Source organism: Schistocerca piceifrons, chromosome 4 (assembly GCF_021461385.2).
Source record: "Schistocerca piceifrons isolate TAMUIC-IGC-003096 chromosome 4, iqSchPice1.1, whole genome shotgun sequence".
Lineage (NCBI taxonomy): Eukaryota > Metazoa > Arthropoda > Insecta > Orthoptera > Acrididae > Schistocerca > Schistocerca piceifrons.
The window spans coordinates 277,406,759-277,434,105 of record NC_060141.1 but is presented as its reverse complement, the minus strand read 5'-3'; positions in this window follow the sequence as shown (position 1 = coordinate 277,434,105).

Sequence of the window (27,347 nt, the reverse complement as noted above, 5' to 3'; positions counted from 1 at the left end):
GACAACGCTTAAATAAATCTTGTTAGTCTTCTGAACGGTTTGTGAATCTATTACAGGCCACATTTTGCGGCTTTTCGCAGGTAGGAAGGGAAAAATCTAGCTGATAATAACTAATCACAGAGAAGGTAAGGAGGAACGAGATAAAGCCTCTCATGACAGGAGGAATTGTGATTCTATTCTAGTGCTTAGAAAATCAAGTGAAGCGAACAATGAAGCTGACAGTGCGAGCATCGTTCTGGTGTCAGCATGATGTTCACTACCTCTGACCTGAACTGATGCAGGGTCACATTAGGTCAGGCTTATACACAACAGGAAGGCACGGCGATAATATATCCTACAGTCCGTATGCATTTGTGCACACAAAATTACTGTTACAGTATAGATGCGGCGCCCAATAAGTTAACTGCATACTTTCTGGTGAGAAAGAGCACTGGCTAAGTCTTCATTACATTAGATTGCTGAAACTAGTGTCCCACAGAGGTGGAATTTCTAGTTTAAGACTAATGTAACACCTCTAAATCGGAGGTGTGTTTTGTAGCTGTACAATATTTTCCTACATTGTTGAAGTGGATACAAATTTCCACTAGTTACGCTAAAATGTAAACTTGGAACACGTCAAATGGTAAAATATGAGATTAATGCAACGAAACAGTTCAAAATCTACATTGTTTTCTAGCATATATTTTTCGAAATAGGTGACGTAGAACCTGTCACCTGAAGGGAATGAACGTGGCATTTAATAGAAGACATTACGATCCTCTGGTTCTTGAGTCGGAATTCACTAACAGCTTACAAGCGTCTTTGCAAAGCACAAGTAAACGAAGTAAAGCAACCTGATTTCTGTTATCAAATAACGTCTTAATCAGTTAGGTTAGTTTTAATGTAATAAACGGCAAATTATCTATGTTCGGTATTAACTTGAAAACTTTTCCCTACACATGTGAAGAAGTTGATTATTCTCAGTTTTTGGGCAACTGCTTCTACAATTAACCAAAATGCATCAAACGATCCATCCCTTCAAGCACATGTGTAGCAGCACTGGTAAAAAGTAAATAATAACAATTGTTGTTGTTGTTGTTGTGGTCTTCAGTCCTGAGACTGGTTTGATGTAGCTCTCCATGCTACTCTATCCTGTGCAAGCTTCTTCATCTCCCAGTACCTACTGCAACCTACATCCTTCTGAATCTGCTTAGTTTATTCATCTCTTGGTCTCCCTCTACGATTTTTACCCTCTACGCTGCCCTCCAATACTAAATTGGTGATCCCTTGATGCCTCAGAACATGTCCTACCAACCGATCCCTTCTTCTGATCAAGTTGTGCCACAAACTTCTCTTCTCCCCAATCCTATTCAATACTTCCTCATTTGTTATGTGATCTACCCATCTAATCTTCAGCATTCTTCTGTAGCACCACATTTCAAAAGCTTCTATTCTCTTCTTGTCCAAACTATTTACTGTCCATGTATCACTTCCATACATGGCTACACTCCATACAAATACTTTCAGAAATGACTTCCTGACACTTAAATCTATACCCGATGTAAACAAATTTCTCTTCTTCAAAAACGCTTTCCTTGCCATTGCCAGTCTACATTTTATATCCTCTCTACTTCGACATCATCAGTTATTTTGCTCCCCAAATAGCAAAACTCCTTTACTACTTTAAGTGTCTCATTTCCTTATCTAATTCCCTCAGCATCACCCGACTTAATTCGACTACATTCCATTATCCTCGTTTTGCCTTTGTTGATGTTCATCTTATATCCTCCTTTCAAGACACTGTCCATTCCATTCAACTGCTCTTCCAAGACCTCTGCTGTCTCTGACAGAATTACAATGTCATCGGCGAACCTCAAAGTTTTTATTTCTTCTCCATGGATTTTAATACCTACTCCGAATTTTTCTTTTGTTTCCTTTACTGCTTGCTCAATACACAGATTGAATAACATCGGGGAGAGGCTACAACCCTGTCTTACTCCCTTCCCAACCACTGCTTCCCTTTCATGTCCCTCGACTCTTATAACTGCCATCTGGTGTTGTACAAATTGTAAATAGCCTTTCACTCCCTGTATTTTACCCCTGCCACCTTTAGAATTTGAAAGAGAGTATTACAGTCAACATTGTCAAAAGCTTTCCCTATGTCTACAAATGCTAGAAACGTAGGTTTGCCTTTCCTTAATATTTCTTCTAAGATAAATCGTAAGGTCAGTATTGCCTCACGTGTTCCAGTATTTCCACGGAATCCAAACTGATCTTCCCCGAGGTCGGCTTCTACCAGTTTTTCCATTCGTCTGTAAAGAATTCGTGTTAGTATTTTGCAGCTGTGGCTTATTAAACTGATTGTTCGGTAATTTTCACATCTGTCAACACCTGCTTTCCTTGGGATTGGAATTATTATATTCTTCTTAAAGTCTGAGAGTATTTCGCCTGTTTCATAGATCTTGCTCACCAGATGGTAGAGTTTTGTCAGGACTGGCTCTCCCAAGGCCCTCAGTAGATCCAATGGAATGTTGTCAACTCCGGGGGCCTTGTTTCGACTCAGGTCTTTCAGTGCCCTGTCAAACTTTTCACGCAGTAACGTATCTCCCATTTCATCTTCATCTACATCCTCTTTCATTTCCATAATATTGTCCTCAAGTACATCGCCCTTGTATAGACCCTTTATGTACTCCTTCCACCTTTCTGCTGGGAAAGCAGAATACACAGATTGAATAACATCGGGGAGAGGCTACAACCCTGTCTTACTCCCGTCCCAACCACTGCTTCCCTTTCATGTCCCTCGACTCTTATAACTGCCATCTGGTTTTTGCACAAATTGTAAATAGCCTTTCGCTCCCTGTATTTTACCCCTGCCACCTTTAGAATTTGAAAGAGAGTATTCCAGTCAACATTGTCAAAAGCTTTCTCTATGTCTACAAAGGTCTTATCTCCAAAGGTCTCTTTAATTTTCCTGTAGGCAGTATCTATCTTACCCCTAGTGAGATAAGCCTCTACATCCTTACATTTGTCCTCTAGCCATCCCTGCTTAGCCATTTTGCACTTCCTGTCGATCTCATTTTTGAGACGTTTGTATTCCTTTTTGCCTGCTTCATTTGCTGCATTTTTATATTTTTTCCTTTCATCAATTAAATTCAATATTTCTTCTGTTACCCATGGATTTCTACTAGCCCTCGTCTTTTTACCTACTTCATCCTCTGCTACCTTCACTACTTCATCCCTCAGCACTACCCATTCTTCCTCTACTGTATTTCTTTCCCCCATTCCTGTCAATTGTTCCCTTATGCTCTCCCTGAAACTCTGTACAACCTCTGGTTCTTTCAGTTTATCCAGGTCCCATCTCCTTAAATTCCCACCTTTTTGCAGTTTTTTCAGTTTTAATCTACAGGTCATTACCAATAGATTGTGGTCAGAGTCCACATCTGCCCCTGGAAATGTCTTACAATTTAAAACCTAGTTCCTAAATCTCTGTCTTACCATTATATAATCTATCTGATACCTTTTAGTATCTCCAGGGTTCTTCCATGTATACAACCTTCTTTCATGATTCTTAAACCAAGTGTTAACTATGATTAAGTTGTGCTCTGTGTAAAATTCTACCAGGCGGCTTCCCCTTTCATTTCTTAGCCCCAATCCATATTCACCTACTACGTTTCCTTCTCTCCCTTTTCCTACTCCAATTATGGCAGTAATAATCGAAGTATTTGGTAACTTCATGCTCTGCTATAGTATTTCTCGAATTATGAAATTTACTGAAACAGTGAAATTTTCAAATTGGCTTGGAATTGTGGCTGTGGAGACTAGAAGACTCTTTACAGCCCACGGCCGTGACACTAGAATAAGTTCCGTGTCATAAACCTGCTGATAATTAACCAGTTAATAGAGATGCGGGCTTTCTTCATGGTATCTAATTTTCAAGCTAAGTGCAGCTTCCGTTAGCATACCATCAGAGGGGTGCGAAATGAGGCGTACTGTAGTTTATTGGCATGACAGTAATTTTACTTTATTTAATGACCCAACGGACATATAAGAACACAGTGCTCTTATTATTATTACTGATTTAACATGAGACGTTGAAAATTTCGATGCTGGACTGAGTATAGAATTTGGAATGCGCTTTCGCTCCGCTCTTGGAACGACATAGTTCATTGATTTCATTGTTTTCCCCAAGACTGCAAACTTCTCTAGGTCTCCATGAAACGCACGTATCGGGGTTAGAATATTGGTTCAGCATATAAGTATTCATAACTTCATTTCAAGCCCTAGCAAGTGCACACGAAACTGCTATGAAAAATTATTTCATTCCTAATATGTGTTCATGTGTTGCCAACCATAACGACAGATGCCGTTACTTCTAGTCAGACATACAAACATCTCACTACTGATGAGCAAACAGTGGATATCTAATTTTCTGTCGTGAACAGAAAAGAACGGCGGTAGATGCCGGGTCCTTTCTCCAGGCCAGCTAAAAGAACTGTATCCTCATTTCAGATTCAAACATCTCAGTATTGGTAACAAAATTCCATATCTTACATCTGTTTCTACTTAATTGACATACCAGTTACCCGTCACAAAACTTTACGTCTTGGAATTTGAACTTTGAAGACGTACATGCTTTCTTACTCGTAAATGATAGTATAATAAACGCTACTTAACATGCAGATACCACTCTTGATACAAGATACTATTAACGGTTCGGTAACTAATGTACGTTAACTTACTTTCAGGTTCAAATTTGTTTACTGATTCAGGTGAAAGCTTTTATATATGTTTAGTCAGCAATGACTATCGTTGCCACGGTCGACTCTCGGCTTGACACTCAAGCTTTGCTTAGACAGCACTGACTATAGCAACTGGGGTTTAGTCCTGATCCAGAACCGAAAAGGTCTCTGCGTTATTTAATAGCCAAACGTGTGCACAAATTGTTGATCATGAATCATGATTACAGTGAAATTACAGGTGATAATCGGTCAATGATGTGACCTCCATACAGCACTAATCTTTGTTCATCGTGCTGTTTTATTTATTTATTTTTCTAAATGCTTAGTTGAAGCATTACTTTACGTATAAAACCTCACCACAGAAAAAACATTTAGGAAGTATGGGAAAACCTTACAGGGAGCAAAAATATTTCCAGCTTTAGAACCTCAGGTGTTGTCTCAAAATCTCTTCTTCATAAAGTGTTTAATTTTGCCTTAGGATTAGTGAATGATTTATATGACAGAGTTGGCTGTCTCAGACTCTTAAGTGTTGCAATGCTTTTGACATGTCACATATTGTAATGAAGTTGAGTGTCAAGCGTTAAGGACCGTCTCATCTCTAATACCATGGTTCCTAGCACATGCAGTATTGTGTTGTAATTTCACATGCGGACTGATTGCCAGAAAGAAGTATTTTAGCTAGCAGTATCTTCGGCTGTCTAGATTGTACAGTTAAACAAGAAACTCAGAAAGTGATTAGAGGAACCGCAAGAGAGGTACGTTACGCGGGCTGTATACAGATCAGGCGAGTTCAATTCACGTCGTCCAGATACTTTAAGCATGATAGTACCTGTAATCTTGTTGAGCCGTGGCTGGCTCGTGTTATGCTTTGCGTTAAACCTTGGTTGCTATTCTCTGATTAGTCTCCGCGGTTATCGCGATAATGTTGTTATCCTCTCTCTACGAGACTCGCAGCAGCAGTATGTATCGATATTCGCGCCCTTGTACTATCTTCGGCCTCGCGCTTATTGTTTCCGGCTGTACCGTGTGCGGGCAGTTGGTCGGTTGGCGTGGAGCAGCGAGGAAGTCTCCTTGGCGCTTGTCTGGCGTCCACGTGCGGTCGGAGTGTGAGGAGCTGTTCCCATTGCTACGAGGTCCGTGGCTCACCGACCCCAGACACGAAAGTTGAGACTTACTTTATCTGCCAGTCAACCCCAACTGTTCACACTGTGTCGTTTTAATTTCCTTGTGGCCTGTTGGAACAATTCCGCGAGCAGCAACGTGTGTTCTCAAGTTGGCGAAACTGTAGCCGCTCTCCTGTGGGGTGTAACTTAACTTGATTATTGTTGAACTGAAGTGCACCAGCGTAATCTTCTGCCTTGTGGCCGTTAACGTTCCTGTTACCTGTCGTGGCCATTGAAGTAAATCCAGGCAGTGTATTTTCCGCCTAATGTTGCGGATGTCCAGCACGGCGTGTAGTTTGACAGGCGAATGTGTGATTCGTTGTTGGCGCCGACACCTTCTGCGTTGTGCCATTGAACTCAGTGTTGTGTGCTGGTCGACTGGAGCGGAAGTTAACCTGTCGCTTGGTCCGTTGACTATTTGTCGGTTGGGTTGCCGACAGTTTGAGAATTTGTTGGGCGGACTGCCTGTCTCAGCTAAGCGGGCGTTAGTATTTGAATTCCAGGCCGACCATTGGAAACTTCTGAGCGTCGTTTGATGTGCTGTATTTTCTTATTTGTCCTTGTTTGTTTATGTATGGCTTCTAGCCGATTTTTAATAAAAGTTGTTCTGCCGTTAAGGCGTGAGATTGTTTGGGCCTTCAGCCTACTTTAAAGAAATTTTAGGATACGGCCTTCTGCCTTTTAAAATTCAAACTCCTGTTTTGAGCCTTAAGTTATTGGCCTTCAGACGATTTTAAATTAGAGTTGTTTTGCCTTTAAGGCGTGACATTGTTTGGGCCCTCAGCCTAATTTAGAGAAATGTTTTAAGATAAGGCCTTCTGGCTTTTAAATTCAAATTCTTGTTTTTGAGTCTGAAGTGATTGGCCTTCAGCCGGTTTTAAATTAAAGTTGTTTTGCACTTGAGGCATGAGATTGAATGGCGCATTTAGCCAGGAATTAAGTTCTAAAATTAATGTTTGGCTTGCTCTGTTTTTAATGTTTCCTTTATTCTTGTATTGTTTGTCAAATGAATCAGTAGTATGTTCGAGTGCAGCTGACAGCCACTCATTTTGGCCTCTTTCCACAAATCAAACTATCTGTCCTGTCCTGCGGGTAGCAGGGGACCTCCACAAATTAAACTATCTGCCGTGGCCTGCGGGTATAGCAGGCGATCTCACTGTTGTCATAAAGATAGATCGCAGGACTGAATGAATGTGGTTGCAGTTACAAACGCATTCAACTGGCAAAATTCAATTGGACGTTCTAGATTTAGCTCTGCAGTGGAGGCCTGGAAATAGCAGTTGAAATTTGTTGGACGTCGGAAGGTTATCTGCACAGGTTTTTGTGACAGACTCTTGCAATTGGCTCTTTCAGATCCGCGTGCCACGGACGCATTCGCAGAAGTTCTATTCATAGAACTGATGGAAAATTTTAAGAACACTTAAACTGGCGTTGTCTCTTCTGCCCTGACACAAGCAAAGAATTCGTGTTGTTGATTGAACAGTTCGCCCCCTCCAAGTCTTGTTGGCCTCTGCACTCGGAGGCGAGTGAGGCAACTTTTGGAAACAAGTTACCACGCTACCGAAGTGTCGGGCTGCAGCGGAGTTGCTGTGGCTTGCTGTGATGAGGTGAGTATAGGTATGTCGTGCTGCGTCACTACGACCTTACTCGACGACTTTGGACGGGAGCTAATTCAGACTTTTTAAGTTTAGAACTCTCTTTTTAACTTTAAATTTCACGCGAGTGTTATATTTGCTACGATTTCAGTAAATTCAAATTAGGCAGAATATGTTCTTTACCCGGTTACGATTCACCTCACGCATCATGACAATGACTGTGTTCGTGTTTCCTTTCAACTGCGAACCGCAAGCCAGTTTTGATGACTCAACTGTGGCTAGAGAATGGTTAGTATTATCTTCGATAATTTTGTGAATGTGCGAAGGGTATGTTCGTCCATGTAGAGCTTCCGACACAGCCTAATCCTTGCTCAATACAGTTAGAATTTTTATACATGCTCTATGTTTTAGGTCCAATGGTACAAACCCTTTTCTAAAAATAAATGTGTTGTATTGATCAATTTAGATTGCCAAACCTTTTCCCGCTGTGTGTACCATCATTCCATTCTTCCTTCTGTATCACTAATCTCATACACCCTGCAAAAAAAAAAAAAAAAAAAAAAAAAAAAAAAAAAAAAAAAAAAAAAAAAAATTACTAAGAAACAGATAATAAAGTTCAATCCCTGATCGGTCGATCTGAAGTCCGGTAGTTAGGTTTCCATTGCGCGTATTTCTTTGTGGTAGGAACTAAGCTAAATTCGCTTTATATTTTTGGGACTTCAGATGACTTGGCTTAGGGGAAGGCAGAAAATGTTAAGTGCTGTGTTTGTTCAATAGGAAGGTCGCGGCTACAAGTCATGTTACAGGGCGTAACACTGTCCCATCAGAGATTCAAATAGCAATATTTATACTTTTGTGCCGCGCGGGATTAGCCGATCGGTCTCACGCGCTGCAGTCATGGACTGTGCATCTCATCCCGGCGGAGATTCGAGTTCTCCCTCCGGCATGGATGTGTGTGTTTGTCCGTAAGATAATTTGGGTTAAGTAGTGTGTAAGCATAGCGACTGATGACCTTACCAGTTAAGTCCCGTAAGATTTCACACACATTTTTATTCTTTTGTAAAATCAGTATACAGTGGGCAGTCTTGTTGACAAAGTGACGATATAATTAGGATTCTTATCGTAAAGGACAGCACGATTACCAAGAGGCTGCTGTAACACATACTGGTATTCGAAGCTACACTTCTGACAATTAAAATTGCTACACCACGCACATGACATGCTACAGAGGTGAAATTTAACCAACACGAACAAGATGCTGTGATATGCAAACGATTAGGTTTTCAGAGCATTCACACAAGGTTGGCACCGGTGGCAACGTCTACAACGAGCTGACATTAGGAAAGTTTCCAACAGATTTCTCATACACAAACAGCAGTTGACCGGCGTCGCCTGGTGAAACGTTGTTGAGATGCCTCGTGTAAGGAGGAGAAATGCATACCATCACGTTTCCGACTTTGATAAAGGTCGGATTGTAGCCTATCGCAATTGTGGTTTACAGTATCGCGACATTGCTGCTCACGTTGGTCGAGATCCAATGACTGTTAGCAGAATATGAAATCGGTGGATTCAGGAGGGTAATACGGAACGCCGTGCTGGATCCCAACGGCCTCGTAACACTAGCAGTCGAGATGACAGGCATCTTATTTGCATGGCTGTGCCGGATCGTGCAACCACGTCTCGATCCCTGAGCCAACAGATGGGGACGTTTGCAGGACAACAACAATCTGCACGACCAGTTAGACGACGTTTGCAGCAGCATGGACTATTAGCTCGGAGACCATGGCTGCCGTTACTCATGACGCTGCATCACAGACAGGAGCACCTGCAATGGTGTACTCAAAGACGAACCTGGGTGCACGAATGGCAAAAAGACATTTTTTCGGATGAATCCAGGTTCTGTTTACAGCATCATGATGGTCACATCCGTGTTTGGCGACATCGCGGTGAACGCACATTGGAAGCGTGTATTCGTCATCGCCATACTGACGTATCACCTGGCGTGACGGCATGGGGTGCCTACAGGTTACACGTTTCGGTCATCTCTTGTTCGCATTGACGGCAAACAGTGGACGTTACATTTAAGATGTGTTACGACCCGTGGCTCTACGCTTCATTCGATTCCTGTGAAACCTACATTTCAGCAGGATAATGCTCGACCGCATGTTGCAGGTCCTGTACGGGCCTTTCTGGATACAGAAAATGTTCGACTGCTGCCCTGGCCAGCACATTCTCCAGATCTCTCAGCAATTGAAAATGACGGTCAATGGAGGCCGAGCAACTGGCTCGTCACAATACGCCAGTCACTACACTTGATGAACTGTGGTATCGTGTTGAAGCTACGTGGGCAGCTGTACCTGTACACGCCATCCAAGCTCTGTTTGACTCAATGCCCAGGCGTATAAAGGCCGTTATTACGGCCAGAGGTGGTTGTTCTGGGTACTGATTTCTCAGGATCTATGCACCCAAACTGCATGGAAATGTAATCACATGTCAGTTCTAGTATAATATATTTTTCTAATGAATACACTTTTATCGTTTGCATTTCTTCTTGGTGTAGCAATTTTAATGGCCAATGGGGAATTTTTTTAGGGACACAATTCTTTTTGTTTGATTAATACGACAGTGTCTTGAGACACCCAGATTAGCCAACATATTTAGCCCTGTATCTAGTCAATGAGAGCATTGCACTGAGATGCTCCTCCAACTAAAGTTACGTACGTTGCTTGGAGGACCCTGCTGTTAAAAATGTAATGGCGCACGTTCCAAGAACAGCTAGGAAAAATGTTACTTCTCCCACTGAATATACCACGAAACGACCTTGATCGCTAAATGAAACATATTGAAGTGCACATCGAGAAATCCTGTCCCTGCTCTCGATCGCTAAACATCAGAAAGTGATGCCATGTCACATCATCCTAGACTTCTTCATTAGCCAAGATCAGTAAGTTGGCAGTCGTTTGACTAAGAGCTGATTGTAACACAGATTGTGGAAAATATCAAGTACTGCAACTCAGAATTCCGCAGTATGGAAACAAAATAAGGCTTCCAGCAACACAAACAGCTAGCACTATAGCGAATTGCTGGCGCCGAGGTGGGGCAACTTGACAGCAGTTTAAAAGACGAACAGTCATTATGAGGCTCTTCGCCGCTTTCACGTATTGTCCTCGCTTCCTTCCGGAAAGCTCCCCGACTGGCAGCACTCACGTGACCCTTCGCTACTCTGCCTCGGTAGAATGCAGCTGCTGCTTAAAGCCGATAAAATGTACTACTGACAAAAGCAATCCATCTCCCTGTGGATGAAATTCCCAAGAAATGCAAATAATGTGAGTTCAGACACAGATTCGTACCTCGTATTCCGTACAGAAATACATTGAAGTGCCAAAGAAACTGGCATACGCAAGCGTATTCAAATACAGAGATATGTAAACACCAGAATACGGCGCTGCGGTCGACAACGCCTGTACAAGACAACACGTGTCTGGCGCGGTTGTTAGATCGGTTATTGAGAATAGACTGGCAGGTTATCAAGATTTTAGTGACTTTTAACGTGGTATTATAGTCGTCACACAAGCGATTGAACACAGAGTCCCGACGTAGCGATGAAGTGGGGATTTTCCCGTGCAGCCATTTCAAGGGTATACCCTGACTATCAGGAAGCCGGTAAAACACATAAATCTCCGACATCGATGCAGCTGGAAAAAGATCCTGCAAGAACGGGACCAACGACGACTGAAGAGAATTGTTTAACGCAACAGAAGTGCAACCCCTCCGCAAATTGCAACATATTTCAGTGCTGGGCCATCAACAAGTGTCAGGGTGCGAACCATTCAACGAAACATCATCGATGTGGACTTTCGGAGGCCCGCTCGCGTACCTTGATGTCTGCACAACACAAAGCTTTACGCCTCATCTGTGCCTGTCAACAACGACATTGGACTGCTGATGACTGGAAACATGTTGCCTGGTCGGACGACTCTCGTTGCAAATTATATCGATCGGATGGACTTGTACGAGTATGGAGAAAATCTGATGAATCCATGAATCCAGCATGTTAGTAGAGGACTCTTCAAACAGGTGGAGGCTCTGTAATGGTGTGGGGCTTGTGCAGTTGGAGTCATTGGAGCCCTGATACGTCGAGACACGACTCTGACAAGTGACACGTACCTAAACTTCCTGTCTGATCACCTGCATCCATTCACGTCCATTGTGCATTCCGACAGACTCTGGCATTTCCAGCGGGACACTGCGACACGCCACACGTCCGTAATTGCTACAGAGTTGCTCCGGGAGCACTCTTCCGAGTTTAAACATTTCCGTTGGCCACCAAACTCCCCAGCGGCTTGGATGACCTCCTATCGGCCCTCCCGTCGGGAGGAGGTCATTTTAACTGAGCTGCGTATTGAGTACTGCCTTTTTAGCCATCGTCATTTGATAAGTGGCGCTACCCCACCACTTTGTACCCATGGCGTCCAAGTTTTATCTGTCCGCCACTTCCTGATGGAATGCCCATTTTGTAACAGTTTACGTTCCCACTAGGGTTTGCCTTCTGAGTTATTGGTCGTTTTACCAAATGACGCTCTGGCTGTCGACCGCGTATTACTTTTTATCCGCCGAAACGATATGGCAAAGGCCATTTAATTTTTCGATTTGGACGTTCGTTTCTGCATGGTGTCTTTTCTAGCCCTTGTTCCGCGTGCCTGTTTTTAGCTGTCTTCTATTATGTCAGTTGGATCTGACTTATAGTCGTTTTTTAACTCTCTCTCGCTTCGTGTTCTATAGTTTTGACTTTGACGCTTATGTTCCCATATGTCTTTTGCACCCTACTAAACCAAAAAAAAACTCGCAGGCATGAAGATTATTGAGCATATCTGGGATGCAACGTGCTGTACAGAAGAACTGTCCACCACCTCGTACTCTTGCGGATTTATGGACAGCCCTGCAGAATTCATGCAGTCAATCAATTTCCTCCAGCACTACTTCAGACATTGGTCGAGTCCAACCCACGTCATGTTGCGGCACATCTGCATGCTCGCGGGGGCCTTACCCGATAATAGGATGGTGTACCAATTTCTTTGGCTCTTCACTGAAAAACAGAAATAAAATACCTGTTATGATTTATTTGGATGCTGAATTTCGAAAGGAAAAAAACAAGTGAATGATGGACATTCCAGTGGGAGTGGACTGGTCAAAACAGCGTATTAGTTTTCAACCTTTCAAAAGAGTTTAGCAGTCATTAATAACGTTTTCTTTCTGTAAAAAAATTCACCTTCTATTTCATACCCATATAGATCAAATTTCCGAAAATGGTAGAACACGTATTTTTTTATTTCTGACCGAGAAATCAAACCAATTTTTCTAGGGCCAGTTTAAAAATTGCCTTAATAACAACATATCTTAAAAAAAGGTTTCATCCGGGATATCACACCCTCAGCGGTGGAATTTACAATTCCTTCTTAAGCAAAGACTACAGTGTAGTATCAACATTCTTCACAAATTTCAGTCAGTCACGGCATTCCCTTTCATTTATATAGATTCAAAACTCTATTACTAAAAGTAATTACTGTGCTGTGTTCATCATAAGAATAAACCCGATGTAAACATTACACAGTGTATTTTTCGGCGTTTGCTTGAATCTCATTGGATTTGGTTGGTTTCATGTGGAGTGGAAGCCAAGCTGTATCCAGTATAGTCAAGTACAATCATAAGAATAAATTTTGTGTCGTATTATACGCACATGGACTGAGTGATAATGTGGAACAATAGGTTTACCAGCGCATTTAACTTGGATAGCACTTGCCAGTCAGCTGGTCCAAGTAACCTAGAACGATGTGAGCAGTTGCAGCTCAGACGTAAAAAGAGACTAACACAGAAACAATATAGCTTAGAATGTCATTTAATTTTTAAAGAAAATGAAAAAATATTCGACACTACCTCACGCTTCTTAGGTAACCAGACGGAAAGAATAAAATGCTCTCGTTGTCACTTAACATAGTATTCTAATTATAAACAAGAGTGATGAAAATTCTTAACTTCATTAATTTTTCTGAGCATGCTGTGTTTGATCCAAAAGCATACTGCAGGGACTTCACCGTATTGTTGATTACTGAAGCCCCTGAAGGTATTAATTACTGTCAGTCGTCTGGTAATGCCTTAGCTTTTCCTTCTTCGAATCCGAGAAATACATATCAGTTCTGGCACTGTCATCTGCTACGCTATAACGTGTCGATCATGAACAGAATCCACGAAGCCACCCAGGCGCCGCATTTTCTCCTCTTCTTTTATGACGTGCCGTGCTATATCCTGCCACCGTTCGACAGTGACATGTGACAAACTGCGTGCGTTAGCTCAAGTACGTCTGGTAGCTTAACAGTCTTGTTACTTCGTGAGACAAGTCCCTCAATTTGTCTCCAGGTCGATCATTTAGTGTACATATTCTAATGGTACAGAGGCAAATACAAGAATACAGCATTTTTTGATGTGCAAGGTGCTATGAAAATGGTTGTTTTTCAAGTTTTTACGACATATTTCTCTCTGGTTCGTGTGAGACTACATCTGTGGTATAAAACAATGGACATAACCCAAATAAAGAGTATGTGGTTTTTCATTTTGTCCTATAAAATTAAATTGTTACTCTTCTTAATTTAAGCAATATTTATTAACAATCGTTCATAAAATATTGTTGATTACTAATTTATATTTCAGATGAAAACGAGAATTTCGGAGCAACATGTAATTAGAAACAAGTAGACCTGCATACATATCATGAATTTTCTAATTACGAGGTAGGTATCTCAGACAAAGAAAAAGAGGACGACGACCAGGGCAATATCTGATCCATCCATCTATGAGCAGCACCATATTATCAATCTACTACACCACCGAGTCCCTGTACATCCTCTGTGTATTTGTATCTCAATGGTATCAGTTACAATCCCTCGGGAAACTTCAAAGCCTACTTTTTCCGTAAATCTATGAAAAACATTAAGAACAACCTATTTCTCGCCACTTTTTAATTGTATTCCGCATGCATGTTTCACTACGGAGCTGAAGGCAGCCTCAGCCATTTTCATACTGCTTATAAACAGCGCGACAATCAGAGCACAGTAGTACAGAGACTGTGACTGTACACAATTTTTTAAATAACACCGTTGATGGCTGTTTCATTTAATATAACTTAGTAATAAGAAAGAAAAAAATGGCTCTGAGCACTATGCGACTTAACTTCTGAGGTCATCAGTCGCCTAGAACTTAGAACTAATTAAACCTAACTAACCTAAGGACATCACACACATCCATGCCCGAGGCAGGATTCGAACCTGCGACCGGAGCGGTCGCTCGGCTCCAGACTGTAGCGCCTAGAACCGCTCGGCCACTCGGGCCGGCTAGTAATAAGATGCCTAATACGTAAGTAGGACCTACTTCCAAGAGAGTAACAATACCTGTGTATGCGTGCTACGGCTTCTGACCAAACATCGCTTTAGTCTTCGTTTACGTCAGGGTTATTCTTATGACAACAGAGTATACTGAGACTCACTTTACATTCAGGTCCATACCTCAAACTATATTCCTGGCGTGGGCCACTCCCTACGAAGCTGGGAATACAGTACAATGTCCCAAGAGAGAACTGTATGCAAATCGCAAACAGAGCAACAGCCGTGGGGCGAAGTCCAAGAGCTAGGCCATTTTATATTGCTTAAACTTTCATTTGCTGACTAGAAAAGCGGCCGCAGTTGACTTCGTAATCCGTGACAAGATGACAGCGCTGGCGAAGAAAGGGTTCTGCGTGACAACCGGAGAAATATATACCTGCCGGACTGGTAGCCCACAAATTCAGTAATTTCTAACGGTTGCTTCCTGCCCAACCGCTCAACTTCGCCCACGGCCGGGTGCTGTTATTCTCGCTGCTCGTGGATGCTCATCGCACTGCCACCGAATAAAGACTGCCCTTGTATCGTGTTGTCCTGATGACTGAGTTGTCTCAGCTACACCAGGTGACGCCGCAACATGGCGAAGTTGTGCGCCAAGCGGAAATTTGAAACGTGCCGGAAGATCCGGTGTCGACTAGTAACAAATACAGGTAACTAATGGTTCTAATGGCTCTGAGTACTATGGGACTTAGCATCTGAGGTCATCAGTCCCCTAGAACTTAGAACTACTTAAACCTAACTAACCGAAGGACATCACACACATCCATGCCCGAGGCAGGATTCGAGCCTTCGACCGTAGCGGTCGCGCGGTTCCAGACTGAAGCGCCAAGAACCGCTCGGCCACACCGGCCGGCGTACAGGTAACTTTCACACAGGGAGATTCATATATTACTCCACCTTTTGACTGCATTAGGGAAGGCTCCGTATTTTAGCGAAGAACGCTATTTGAGGAATTTTATTCTTGTTGAATAAGACTACTCCTTCTGTATATTCCTTCAGTAAGTTTACGTTAGCTTATAGAATGAAGGAGTCTTTTGTACCACACACGTACTAGTGGACTGCAGACTGCGGACGCAACTATGGTCACGAAGATCCCTCCCGTCCCCCTAATTTGATTATCACTGAGAATAATCAAAACCTCTGTTTGCCCTATTTTGCTCTGCTAAGGAAAGGACACGTAATAAGAACACACGATGCAAACAAAGTTTGAAAGGAAAGGATTATTGGCTACTGTCATGGACTTCATAACGTTAATGGCCCATAAAAATGATGGTTTTTACAATAAGCACGTATGATATATGATATCTCCCTGCTATCGAAGCGAAGCCTTCTATTTTTGCTTTGTATACTTATATTTTCGTTGTTTCTACCAAATAGGAAAGGCTGACTATTTCCTTATTTTGATTTCATACACGAGGTGATGGTGTACCGATATTCTCAATACCAGTGTTAGTCAGCCGCCGGCCGCGGTGGCCGTGCGGTTAGGGCGCTTCAGTCCGGAACCACGTGACTGCTACGGTCGTAGGTTCGAATCCTGCCTCGGGCGTGGATGTGTGTGATGTCCTTAGGTTAGTTAGGTTTAAGTAGTTCTAAGTTCTAGGGGACTGATGACCTCAGATGTTAAGTCCCATAGTGCTGAGAGCCATTTGTTAGTCAGCCACGAAGGTAGTTTCGGAACAGGGTTTTACACAAATGGTTCAATGGCTCTGAGCACTATGCGACTTAACTTCTGAGGTCATCAGTCGCCTAGAACTTAGAACTAATTAAACCTAACTAACCTAAGGACATCACACACATCCATGCCCGAGGGAGGATTCGAACCTGCGACCGTAGCGGCCACGCGGTTCCAGACTGAAGCGCCTAGAACCGCACGGCCACACCGGCCGGCCAGGGTTTTACGTAAGCAGACATGCGTCCAAGGTTACTGACATTAAAGAACTCATCAGACTACACAGCTTAACCTATAAAATCCTGTCGGTAGATTTTCGATTCACGCTGTATTTTCTCTGCGTATGACACGTGCGAGAAATGTTTGTTGAATCATATTCGGTACACTTTTAGCAGTCAGTTCAGAGAGCATATTGCTCAATGAATTACGCTGTCAAATTTTCCAGTTGGTGGATCATTAATTTTACTTGCGTCAAAAATTGCTCAAATTCAGAGCCTTTTGAGGATGTCCTACACACCACAGAGCCATTTCGGTGGAATACAGTGTTACTAACTGGAAGCCGGAGCATAACGCATTACCTTGAATTCTGAAAAATCCGGTTTCTATTCCCATTCTGGCCATGCTCATTTCAACTGTTCGTGGTTTCTCCAAATAAAACAATCCGATGCCGGGATGGTTTCTTAGTTAACGTCACGGTCGTGTCCTGTCCAGTTCACTTCCTAAATTGATTTTATCTCTTCTGTATAATATAACCACGTTGTCTAGGGCTAATTTCTGCCTTGTTTATTGTTTAATGTGTCGACGAAAACCTTGGCCATCCGATTGGCACAGATGAAAAAAACACCCTCTGTACTAGGATTAAACACATTTTTTTACTCTTTCTTTACTCACTGTCACAATGCGGAATTGTATCACTGCGGAATTATATTCTCCAAGTTCACTACTTAGTCAACCATTGGTATCGTAGCAGATACGCGTAGGTTTTTATACATGCCACAAGCGCTTATTTCTTAGGACACCAACCAACAGGCCTTAGAGGAAGGACTGAGGAGAAGTGTCGGACGTCATTTGTTACAGAGTACTGCGTACAACAATTTATTAACCAACAAGAATTCCTTTTCCTCAACAGCAACCAGACACAAGGCTAAAATTAAAAAACACCTTAACGATTAAACTTGAGCTTAAGAATACGCATTAAACGTAAAAAACTGAGGCGAAACAGTTTAGATATTATTTAATTTTTTTAATTACAGCGCGTTGAAACGTTATTTATGAATACTTTGCATTGGAAGTCAGGCCGAGGCACACCACAACCTAAAAATTACAATAGAGTAATTTAGTGGACCAACGTTGCACTAAGAAATGGCAAACGCAAACAACAAGCCCAGGGAGGAGAGGTATGCACTGCAACATGTACAGTAAAGCTCTCTTAAGCAGTGAGCAGGCCTTTTCCCCAGATCTAAATTGGGATTAAATCGCCACTGAATGATAATCCACACCGCGTACATGTTGAATTTAACAGGTTCGAGCGAGGTACACACTTAAAGCTGGAATTGCTACTGACCAAAGATTATAACTTACTGTTACCTTAAATGTAGAACAAATATTCGCCAGAATCTTAACAAATGCATGAGCACCCTTTATACTAATATCCAAAACCCAAAGTATACAAATGACCTGCAATTAGCTTCATGATCTAATCAGAGTTTCCCATGAACTTCAACTGTCCTCCTGGAATTGTTTTTAGCACAGTTTTAGATATAATTTAATAGAGGCAAGCATCATTTAAGCCTCATATGAAATATTCAGCTTACTTCTGCTAAATATTTTTGTCATACCTAAGGCGGGGAAAAAATTACTGGCTGCAAGAAACAGGTCAGTGCCACTGAGTAAAGCGGATATCTTTTCGTAAGACCAACATAGTAACAAAATATGAACCAAAACTGGGCACAGACCTCTACGCCTTAAAACTAAATCACCAAAACAACAGTCTGTACTTTATTTAAAATTGAACGCCCAAAACGTTTTTTAAAGTATTCACCTCAGTCATAAGATAAATACCCGGCGGGAGAGAGTTGAGTACGTGCCGGAAACCTTTCTAAAATCACATGAAGTGGAAGATGGTGGAGCGCAGTACAACTAAAAGAATTGTAAAGCCAAGCGGAATGCCAGCGCCAGGCCACTTCACAGTCAAGAGCAGGCAACGGACTAAAATTGTCTGGAGAACACACAGATGACGCTCACCATAAACACAAGGAAGCGGATTCGGGCTCCACCCACGACAAAGGAAGCTGAAGAAGGTGTTCACTCGGCGCCCTGCAAAACCCTGGGATAAAGGCGTTTCTATCGTCGAAAGGGGACACGACCGGTGGGCTTTGCCGAATCGTGCCAGATTTTCGGGGAGGACCCGGATACTGCTCGACGAAATACATCCAGGCCAGAACTAGGCTCGCCCCGCACAGCACGCCAACAGCGGCGCTGCCCTACATGAAGTACGTCGAACTCCAACGTTCACACCTGAAAAACGGTGAGCATGTAACGCTGACCAATTACGCCCCAGAAATCCTTTACGTTCCAGCAGGCACACCATCCACCATAATCGCCCTGTACCCACTGCTCTCCTGACTTCACTACAGTCACTTCTTCTCTTCCATGAGAGAGTAAACCAAAGATTTTCTAATCGGCAAAGAACGTGCTCAGCGCACCGGGCGCGATCTATTGCATTCGGCGCACGGCCCATGTTCCTGTTACCTAATGATTTATAGCATCCACTCTGTGTAGTACCTAATGAAAAGCAAGAAATCACCTCTATTTGCTGCTGTAACAAGTCTGTTGGCCTGTGTGTTTGGTGAATTTGTTGTTTTTGTGAACTAGCTGTTACACTAGGCCGCGCTCGTGTAACTGTACTTTCGTTATGTTGAATGACGGTGAGTAAACAGGCTACTGTGCGCGCAGTAACGTGAGCCGCCTTGACGGGGCTGTCTGTCTGGGTACGGATAGTTTCTGACTTTCGCTCATCTCTCCCCCCTCCTAAGCTGTCACAGCGTACGATGCGTTGGCCAGCGCACAGGGGGCCATGGATAGGAGCACGCATCTGAGTATCGTGTTATTAAAGTATCTGTACATTATATAGTGTGTACATTATGCAACAAACATTGCGGAAGTAGGAATTAACCACATTAAGGCTGTATAACAACTGTATTCATTTGCTGGAATCCTATCATATAGCAACTTTCAACTAATACACATCTCAACTAATAAAATCATTTTCACAAGAATGAGATTTTCACTCTGCAGCGGCGTGTGCGCCGATATGAAACTTCCTGGCAGATTAAAACTGTGCACCAGACCGAGACTCAAACTCGGGACCTTTGCCTTTCGCGGGCAAGTGCTCTACCATCTGACCTACCCAAACACTACTCACGCTCCGTCCTCATAGATGTACTTCTGCCAGTACCTCGTCTCCTACCTTTCAAACTTTACAGAAGCTCTCCTGCGAAGCACTTGCCCGCGAAAGGCAAAGGTCCCGAATTTGAGTCTCGGTCCGGCACATAGTTTTAATCTGCCAGGAAGTTTCATCATTTTCACAAATATGACATAAAACAAAAGTACAAGAGCAAATAGTTTTTATAATGAGAAATTTTTCGCTAATTTCTGCAAGAGTAAATATTTTTCCCTAATTTGCGTAAAATTCTTGAAATCAATAAGTATGTTGTACTACATACTTTCTAAAATAGCCTACCTTCTGCCTCAGGGGGCAAAATATCTTTATAATAAATCTCATCGAAACAGATACTTGTACTGACATTTCACATGTATCTCTAGCGAATTTTGCTCTGTATTTTCTTTTTCACGCAGCTCAATTTCAATTACTTTATAGGTTCTGAACTATGTGACGTACAACGATATAGTTTTGTAGGTACATTGAGCGATAAGTGTGGATACTGCCAGCGAAATGTGCTGCTAATACAGTTATTAGCAAAGAAATAATAAATTTAAACGTTACGCATAATAGGGAAGGTTTTCATGCAGCTCTGTGTTTATGACGTCATTTATACTCAACTACATGGTGTACAAGATGCAGTTTTTCAGGTAAATTCGCTGGTATACGTGAACGCTATCTGCAGAATGTATTGCGAATACAGTTAATACTAAAGAAATAATAAAGTAAAACGTCATGCCTGATGCTACAATTTTACTGAATGAACAGCGAAAGTGGTGCAAGTGGTAAACCCTCCCCGTTTCATTATTTTGAGGAGGTTTTAATGGATAAAAAGTTTTGTAAATGCTTGAAATTGTTAACTTTGTTGCAAGTCACTAAGCGCTCATATCCTCATATACTGGACTAAGAAAATATGAGTAATCGCGCGTCGCGACCTGCAGCTATTTTTCATCCCTACCTTTTTGACAGGTAGGTAGATCTTATCCCCACAGCGATTCTACTCGGAGAAGAATTGGTATGAGTAACAAGTTGGTAGAGATCGGTCCAGTGATTTCGGAGAGGTTACGGAACATAAGTACATACATTTTTATAATAAGTATGGGGTACTTTTTCTTGCAAAAAACTGGGTAGAAGATTTAATGCATATAGTTGAGAGCATTTAGAATCCAAGTTTTTGGGCCCAAAAAACCCTCGGGACAACTTTTTGCTATCAAACTACCTAGAAATTTTCGCACTTTTTCCTTGTTTTCACCTATTACTAGGAATTCATGCAGCTTACTGAAAATTTTACTGTTACCAAAATGAAAGAGAATTAAATTTAGCGTCGAACGTTCTACTTAATGGTCAAGATCGGGACAGCCTTTTGACTGCAATCAGTTGTCAAATGTTCATTTTTATCATCTTGACTAAAAAGTCTGTTCAAACAGCTTTAATTCAAAAACGGCTACTCCTAATGAAAAATGTCAGGTCAACTAAGTTGTAAAGCACGAAACTTCATGTTAAAAAAGCATTTATTTTTAGAGTTTTAGGCATTATTAAGCGTTCATACCATTATGGTGTGAGATAGACGAAATACGCTCAGACTTCAAGAAGAATCTAGTAAGTCCAATCCTAAAGAAAGCAGGTGTTAACAGATGTGAAAATTACCGAACTATCAGTTTAATAAGTCACGGCTGCAAAATACTAACAAGAATTCTTTACAGAGGGATGGAAAAACTGGTAGAAGCCGACCTCGGGGAAGATCAGTTTCGATTCCGCAGAAATGTTGGAATACGTGGGGCAATACTGACCCTACGACTTATCTTAGAAGCTAGATTAAGGAAAGGCAAACCTACGTTTCTGTCATTTGTAGACTTAGAGAAAGCTTTTCACAATGTTGAATGGAATACTCTCTTTCAAATTCTGAAGGTGGCAGGGGTAAAATACAGGGAGCGAAAGGCTATTTACAATTTGTACAGAACACAGATGGCAGTTATAAGAGTCGAGGGGAGTGTAAGGGAAGCAGTGGTAGGGAAGGGAGTGAGACAGAGTTGTAGCCCATCTCCGATTTTATTCAATCTACATATTGAGCAAGCAGTAAAGGGAACAAAAGAAAAATTCGGAGTAGGAATTAAAATCCATGGAGAAGAAAAAAAAAAAAAAAAACTCTGAACATCGCCGATAACACTGTAATTCTATCAGAGACAGCAAAGGACCTGGAAGAGTAGCTGAACAGATTGAACAGTGTCTTGAAAGGAGGATATAAGATGAACATCAACAAAAGCAAACGTGGATAAGGGTTCGTATTTGGATTAAATCAGCATATGCTGAGGGAATTAAATTAGGAAATGAGACGCTTAAAGTAGTAAATGAGTTTTGCTATTTGGGGAGCAAAATAACTGATGATGTCGAAGTAGAGAGTATATAAAATGTAGACTGCCAATGGCAAGGAAAGCGTTCTTGAAGAAGAGAAATTTGTTAACATCGAGTATAGATTTAAGTGTTAGGAAGTCGTTTCTGAAAGTATTTGTATGGAGTGTAGCCCTGTATGCAAATGAAACGTGGACGATAAATAGTTTAGACAAGAAGAGAATAGAAGCTTTCGAAATGTGATGCTACAGAAGAATGCTGAAGATTAGATAGGTAGGTAGATCACACAACTGATGAGGAGGTATCGAATAGAATTGGAGAGAAGAGAAATTTCTGACACAACGTGACTAGAAGAAGGGATCAGTTGGTATGGAATATTCTGAAGCAGCAAGGAATCACCAATTTAGCATTGGAGGACAGCGTGGAGGCTACGAATTGTAGAGGTAGACCAAGAGATGAATTCACTAAACAGATTCAGAAGGATGTAGGTTGCAGTAGGTACTGGGAGATGAAGAAGCTTGCACAGGATAGAGTAGCATGGAGATCTGCATCAAACCAGTCTCTGGACCGAAGACCACAACAACAACAACCATTATGGTTATTCAATGAAATGAACTGCCCAGTGGCATGATGGCTATTTAATGAGCACAACTATGTTTCCTATGTATAACTTTCTAATTTTCTTCATTACGTGCTTTTTATTTATTTTATCCATTCCATTTGATAAGAATGTGCTGCTAAAATGAAACCAAGTACATAGTAATGGCCAATATGTATTTACGTATGAATACTATAGAAATATGTACAAATGAACAAATAAAACTGCATGAAAATATTAAAAAAGACACTTTAAATATCAGATATTCCAATTTTATCAAATTCCAAATCCATTTAAGTTGTCTAGGAGACTGTGGCAGGTCCCGGTTCAGCATTCGACTTTCAGGATCCACTAAGGCACCTTCATAAACTTTCTCGTCCTGGAACACATCTTCGACCTCCTCCTCATCCTCGTCGAGCTAAATTTGTGGGGCGTCCTCACAGGATAAGCCACAACTGTGTTTGCACGTCGAGGAGCAGTTCAGTGCAGATTTGCGACAGCGGTAGCCTTTCAAGTTTGAAGGATTTTGTCAGGAGAGATTTTGCAAGAAGCTCGTACCTGAGATGCTCCAAAGTTGCGCAGTTGAAATTTGCATACAGTGCTAACATCAGCTGCTGCCTGTGCTACTACGTCTAGAAAGACTCGGCCACTCCGGCCGGCAATTTCCCTTTTTCTTGGACAAAAAAAGAGTATGTGGTATCACATAGAACGGAGGCATGGTTGTAAAGGGCAAATGTAGAATCGAAATCGAAAGAATTACTTGAGCATCATACTCCTGCTGATTTCCCTCTTCCTGTTCAAGGAAGTACACGTCGTTGTAGTTGTTTCCTTGACCGGTAAGGAGAATAAGCACGTCAGTTTCCTCGCTTAAGATTGCCACACTGTCAGACTCAGCGCCGTGGGACACAGGTATTTCTACACTTAATGAATCGGTATTTTCTTTTCCTGTTGCATTTGAAATAACTCCATTCTCAAATTTCTGCATTAGAGTCAACACAAAGTGGTTCTGTTGCTCTCATTTGCGAGGAACCTCTCCAGTACGACTGCGGCATTTGTACCTTCATCGAAAATGACACCTGATGAGGAACCTGGGGTCTTTAAACGACGAGATCTTTCGGAAGACTTTGTTCACCTTCGCGAAGTCTCACATAGGTAGCCATCGAATATAATGTGATTTCGGATACGTAGCGCCTTGTCAAACAGGTTTCATATTTCATAAAGATGATTCCATGCGCCCAACAAGCTTATGGAGGAGGTGACCACCAACCAACAAAAAAGTATTATTTTCGGTACTTCAGTGTGCTAGAGAGGTGTAAATGCATCATAGAGAGATGCTTTTGTGTAATTACTGAGACTGTCATCTGTGACATGGAGTAGGGGAAGTTCAAATGAGAAACAGAACTTCTGGTCATTATCAGATTGCTTGATAACAAACAGTCTGTGAAACAATGTTAATGGGTCTATGGCAGGAATCATATTCTTATCTATCTTGAGAGTTGTAGTGCAGAAAGTCTCAAGTGTTGTAACCTCGAGGCTACGTTGAAGTAAGACGTTTTTAAAGTTTTCTCCTTTAACTCTGGTGAGCCCCTTAATTCCTCCTACTAATGACTCATGACAATTTACCGATTCATCACCGATTACTCCACCGCTATTGAGCACATTAAATTTTGGAAAAAGTGGATGTTTTAATAGGGAGTCATTTAGTTTGTCACTATCTGCTTCATTTGGATCTCTGTGGTGTGAAGCTCTTAAATCCACATCTTGCTCTCTTCTTCCTCATGATATATCATAGAATTCTTCAATTTTTTTGACAAAAATACGGTAAGTCCACTTCATAAGCACATGATCTGAAAACACACGTCCATGGCTTCGACCGTCTGTAAGTACCTTCTGTGACACGTTCACAAGTCATACATGCTGTTTAATCAGAAAAGTATCGCAGTTGTTGACTTGAATACGTTAAAATAATACTTAACGCCATAATATCGGCTTAAGGAAGCAGAAAACATTGGAAACAGGAAAAAATCTAACAGCAGTAAGTAAGTGCACAGCAACATTGCTCAGACTCAACAATGAGTAGGTTAACAAGCATATTTGTGCATGAACGCTTAATAGTGTCTAAAACTGAAAAACTAGATGCTTTTGTAACTTGAAACTTCATGCTCTACATTTCTGATAACTTCGCTACTCCATCTGCAGTATCTGGTTTCCCAGTTACAGGCATTGGAGCCGATTGAAAGCGAAGTTGGTAAAAATTACAGAATTTTTTTTGTAATTGGAAAACCAGCTACTGCAGATGGAATAGTCAAGTTATCAGAAATGTAGAGCATGAAATTTCAAGTTACAAAAGCCAAACTTCTATGCTAATGTTGACCCTTATGTAGGTCATTCGGAGCAAAATTTAATGATATTTCCTTTTGGTAATGGTAATATTTTCAGTAGGATGCATAGTTTTCGAGCACTCTAGGTGAAAATCTGAAAAAAATGCGAAAGTTTCATTATCTTTATTTGTCCCGAGGCTTTTGAAGGTCGAAAACTTGAATTCTACATACTCTCAGTTATGCACACAAGATAAAAAAATAAGGTCTTCTACTTTTTTGCAATCAAACGGCCATGTTTGTGACGCCAGTACTGGACTATATACGGTACTCCAAACTACGCTGAAGTTACCTGGGAAAACCCTCAGGAAAATTCGTCTGCTAGATTTAGAAAAGCGTGTCCACACAAACAGACACATACGACGGTTTCACAGATTCATTATTAACTAGCTTTCACCCACGACTTGGTGCGCGTGGATCTCGAACCCACATGAATTCTTAAAAATCCTGAAGCTTATTGTCGGTGAGAAAAACGGATATAAAAAACTGAAGGAGAAGCTGTCGAAAGGGCGCAACGGTGAAGAATTGATGTGTTTGTAAGCGCAGATGCAGATACAAGCTTACTACTTCTGCACAATATTATCAACAATAAAAGTTACACCAATTGAAGAATGAATTCAAGAATGAAAGAAATTAAACGAAGGGAGACGCTAATGCGAAATCATAAAACGATTGTATTAATTCAATTAAATAGATAAGACACGACGAAAACCTCAGAAGAAATGCACGAAAGTGATTTTTAGTGTGAGCTTGACAAACTTATCAACGATAATAGTAGCGTCAACTCGAGAAACTAATAATTAAATTGTCGTTATACCGACTCAAGAATAATTTTAAGAATTGCCTGTGGACAACGAGATGAAATTATTAACATTACTATTATGATTATAAAACCTCCAAAATACAAATTTTTACCGATTATATTTCTATCCCCTTTTATTGAGTTTACTTTTATAGTACTTACTTTACCCCGTTTTTCTTCGGATACAGTGAAATGATCTTTACAAGAAACTTACGCGATCCATATAAAAAATTGCCAATTTTTACTCATTTTCATGGACAACTCACGCTTGAAAAGAAATTTTATTATGGCATGATTGTTTTCACAGGAAAATACCTAAGGTTCCTAAGAAAGTTTCCCTGTATCTCCTATGGTTTCCAATATCACCGTACTGACCCAGTTAAAGTAAACATTCTGCATGCACAGATAACTCGGCTTCTAGGTAGCAGGTCAAGATGAAACGTGTTCCAAATTTTAAGTTAGACCTCGAAAAATACAGCTATGAAAATAGCATTCTCTTACGTGCGGTAGTTTCTACGTGACGTGTGTACGAACTTACGGAAGGGCAGATGGACAGATAAAAATATAAAAATTCTAAAATTATTTGTTTTGGCTTCCATTGCTGTTACAAAAAGCCCTCATATTAAGTTTCATTAAATGACTCCTATGTATAGACAGCGGTCAGTCACAATTTCATTATATGTGTGGATTATGTGTATAGTTATACATTCCAGCTAATTTCGTTTACTGAAGTCAGTTGGGCTGCTTAGTTTCAAATTAGTTTCTGAAAATGAATTGTTTGGCGTGTGTTTGTATGTTTCATCAGATCATTCAGAGTTCATCACAAAGTGACGCAAGCTATGTGGGACTATCATAACTACTAAATAAAACTATTTTTATGTGCGTACGGAAATCAAAACTAAAGTATAAAAATGTTCCTTCACGGATAGGATGAAACAGTTGATATGAATAATTCTGCAACAACGTATCTGGAAGAATTCGAAATTAACTCAATAACCTGTGCACAAATCAATCCTGTCACAAAACAATTGAGTGTCAGTCACTCATTATCACCTCTGCAGATCTCATTTCATTGAATCTAGTGCTTCGCACTGCACACAACGGAATCTCATCACAATGAACAAAACCATAGAAATTAGTTATTTAAGAGCTCCCTAATCATGAAGAAGTTGTGGGAATTTAGCTGTCCGAAATGTAAGACAA